General features: G+C 51.8%; 1 pseudogene; it reads right to left on the minus strand.

Moving 5' to 3' along the window:
- Positions 1-3,494: 3,494 nt before the first annotated feature.
- On the minus strand, positions 3,495-3,745 carry LOC129510865 (NADH dehydrogenase [ubiquinone] 1 alpha subcomplex subunit 1-like; annotated as a pseudogene).
- Between the last annotated feature and the right edge of the window lie 214 nt (positions 3,746-3,959).

The raw sequence follows: 3,959 nt of genomic DNA on the forward strand, positions 1-3,959 counted from the left end.
GGGGGAATCTTGTGGAACATCCTGGTGTTGTCTGAGAATTGCTTGGTGTTGTGTAGGAAGCACCTTGCCACGCAACCCCCCCCCCCCCGCCCCCTGCCAATACACCAGAGTTGGGTCCAGGAACCCAAAAAACCAAGTCTACGGTGGAAGGGGTGGCATCGAACGCTGGCCATCAGGCCTTATCAGAAACTTTCCTGAGGCTCCCCACAGGAAACCTGCTTCTCCCTCTGCCTGTGTCTCTGCCTCTCTCTCTCTCTGTGTCTCTCATGAATAAATAAGTAAAATCTTAAAAAAAAAAAAAAAACTTCACCATCCAGCCTGAGGAACTGTGTCAAGCTGTGAACTGGCTTTCAAGTCTAGTCACCCCTGCAAAGTTCACTGAGGTGACACCTGCTGCCATGGGGTCAAAGTTCAAATGTCACTTTGAAGTGGTTGACATTCAGTAATTGTAGAAGGAGGTAGGAAGATGAGATACTCGGGGCCCTGAAGCTACCCTCCTCTCCCCGGGAGTAGCAATACCTAGTCGCCATTCCAAATTCCCAGGAAGGCCTCTCCCCACCGTAAGCTAATCTCCCACCCAGCCTCATTGCGTCCTCCTTGCTGGTTCCATCTGACCAGGAGTGACTGGGGCTGAGTCCCTGGCCCTTCAGCTCACCAGCTGCATGTCCCGCCTTAGGGCAGATTAGTGCCCTGCCCGCTTTCTCATCTGTTAAATGGGAAATGTCCTAGGGTTGGCATGTTTCCGCTGGTGACAGGTCTGGCATGGAGTCAGCCTACTTCTTTTCCCTCTCCAGATCACCGGCCTGGCCTGACCCTGGCCTGCTTCCCACACCCCACCCACCCTGGTCCTCTGCGTCCTCCTCTGCCGGCTGGACCCTGCCCCTCCTCTTGGCCTCCCGCCTGCCTGTGACCTGGCACCAGTACCAATGCTGCAGATTGCCGAGATCAGGAACAGGTCGCTCTTGTCACTCATTCCAGGAGAGTCCTATGTCCTGATGATCAGCTGCATGGGAAGAAGGGTGTGGCGTCACCAGACTTCAGAGTCTATCCCAGGGCAGGGGGCGGAGAGGGGGTGTCCCTCTGCACATTTGCCCTGGGGACACATCTCCCAACACCCCGACTGAGAGGCCTAGAGCTGCTTTCTGGAGGGTCTGCAGTCAGAGTGGCCAAGATCTTGAGAGGAGGGCAGTGGGGTCATCCTTTTATTTGTGGGAAAGCAGAGGGAGCTTAGGCTGTGCTGCCAAAATTAAAAGCCCATGAATTTTCTATCAGGCACCAGCCACTCCAGATGCACAGACATACCCCAAAGATTTGTAGAGAGGAAATGTTTACAAAGCCTTGTGTGGGTCCTGCCTCTTGATTTTTAGTCCAGTGGGGTTTGGACGTTCATCCAGGAGGGGCACGGATTTCACATACGTGTGAGGCTTTAGGCCCCTAGGCTGTGCCTCATCTGTTCCCTTTTGGGGATGACTTTTCCCCAGGGGGTTGGGTATCAGAGAGAGAATGATCTTATGCGCCACCCTCCACAGGGGAAGTCTGGGCAGCAGAACCCTGCTCTCCTCACCCTGGGCTGGTCACAGAAGGGGATGTGACCTAATCCTGGTTTGAAGGCCCTCCTCAGGGGTGGCATCTACAATGAGTAAAGCAGGAAGAAGGGTCGGCGGATCCAGCTGACACATGGGACAGACGGCCCCCTCCGCCAAGCCAGGCTGTACTTCCTGCTTTCCCAGCACCCCCTGGAGCAGTCCTGGCCCCCTACAGGCCCTGACTCCTGGAGCCCCTCTTTGTCCCCATCCACTGCATTTTCTCATTTGAGCTAGCTCGAGTCTCTTTCTTGCCATGATGAAGTCCTGATACTACCAGGGTGGACCCTGCCTAGCTTCCGGTGAGCTACCTTAAAACTCCAAGGAGTCCCTGATGGCAGCCAGGGTGCTTGTGTCAGTGGAGAAAGAGACGAGGGGCTCGGGACTGTGAGCGAGCCAAAGGGCGTGCTCCTTCTGGAGCGGGGACTCATTGCTAGTGCCTGTAAGTGTTGTCTCTTGTGGGCAAGGCTCTGTGTGTGTGCGCGTGTGGGTATGTGTGTGTGTAAGAGTGTTTCTTTCTTACTAGTCAATTAATAGACTGTGGTTTCTTTTGTTGTTGTTGCTCCTTGAAAGGGTGAATATTTTATGCCTGGAGGATACTGCCTCCCTGAGAGACACCTGCTGCTCCAAAGCACACCCGTGGCCAGCAGCTCTGGGTTGGCCAGAACGGGCGTGGCCTTTCTGTTTTGCCTGAGGAATGTCTCCAGCGGCCATACTGTTGGCACCCCGGACCGGTCCCCGCAGAGCCCGAGGCTCACCGTCACCCTCCTCGTATGGATCGCAGGGGCGCCTCCATGGCCGAGGAGAGGGCCCTCCACTCGGGAACACCGTGTCCCACAAGGTGAGGACTGAGGCTCTGGGACAGTCAGTGGCCTGCAGAGCCTCGTGGTTCATCCCATTATGTTCCTGATAATCTGTGATGAGATTATAACCCACATATGTTTCTCTCCATCTTTTTTTTTTTTGAAAGATTTTATTTATTTATTCATGAGAGACACACAGAGAGAGGCAGAGACACAGGCAGAGGGAGAAGCAGGCCCCCTGCGGGGAGCCCAATGGGGGGGGGCTGGACTCGATCCCAGGACCCTGGGATCATGCCCTGAGGCAAAGGTAGCTTCACTGAGCCCCAAGTGCCCCTCTATCGTTCTTATTTAAAAAAAAAAAAAAGTGTGCACCTCAGTGGCTTTCAGCACTTTCACAACGTGGTGCAACCATCGCCTTATCTATTTCCAAAGCGTCTTCATCACCTCAAACGGAAACTCTGTCCCCATTAACGATAGCTCCCCACTGCCCCCCCACCCCCAGCCCCGGTGACCACCATTCTACTTTGTCTCTCAGGACTTTCCTGGGCGAGGCACCTCAGCTGAGGGGAAGCACACAGTGTCTGTCCTCTGGTGTCTGTTTCAATTAGCCCCGTGTTCCTGAGGCCCGTTCCCGCCGTAGCCTGTGCCAGCGCTTCATCCCTTTGTACAGCTGCATGATATTCCATGGCGCGTAGAGACCACACTTTCTTCCTCTAGACATCTGTTGATGGACATCTCGGGCGCGCCCACGTTTTAGCTATTGCGAATAATGCCTCAAGGAACAGTGGTGTACAAGTATCTGTTTGAGCCTCTGTTTTCAATTCTTTTGGATTTATGCCTCGGACTGGAATTTGCTGAGTCATATGGTAACTTCATGCATTTTGAGGGATCACCAAACTGTTTTCCACAGCAGCTGCCTCATTTTACCTTCCCATCAGCGGTACACAAGAGTTCAAATATCAGTACATCCTTTCTAACACTTGGGGATGAGGTAGCATGTCACTGTGGTTCTTGTTTGGCTTGGTTTTTACTTTTTTTGTTGGTTTTACTATGTAGTACATTAATACAGTGCATAACCTTCCAGAAGGGGTAGATGAGCATAACCGAGTTATTTTTCATCAATCAGGAAAATGCTTCTTTGATCGATATTCTCCAAACCCCTTGACACATGGTAACGATTAACTCCACAGACGCACCATTTTCCATCAAACTCCACTGACATGAGTAATTGGCAAATCTTTTTTCCTTGCCCCCATTAGTGAATCTGTAGATATGTGCAGTCGCTATGCTGGGGATGAGCAAGCGCATGGCCATGACGTCGATCCCTGGTAGCATCTCGAACCACATTGGGCCAGGCTGTGGTTGCCAAGGCCAAACCCTTCGTCATTGTGGTTTTGATTTGCATTTCCCTAACTAATGATGGTGAACATCTTTTCAGGTGCTTAGTGGCCATTTGTATATCTTTTTTTGAGAAATGTCTATTCAGACCTTTTGTACATTTTTTTTTAAAAAAGATGTTATTTATTTATTCATGATAGACAGAGAGAGAGAGAGAGAGAGAGAGAGAGAGAGA

The sequence above is a fragment of the Nyctereutes procyonoides genome, unplaced genomic scaffold, assembly GCF_905146905.1.
Source record: "Nyctereutes procyonoides isolate TBG_1078 unplaced genomic scaffold, NYPRO_anot_genome, whole genome shotgun sequence".
Classification (NCBI taxonomy): domain Eukaryota; kingdom Metazoa; phylum Chordata; class Mammalia; order Carnivora; family Canidae; genus Nyctereutes; species Nyctereutes procyonoides.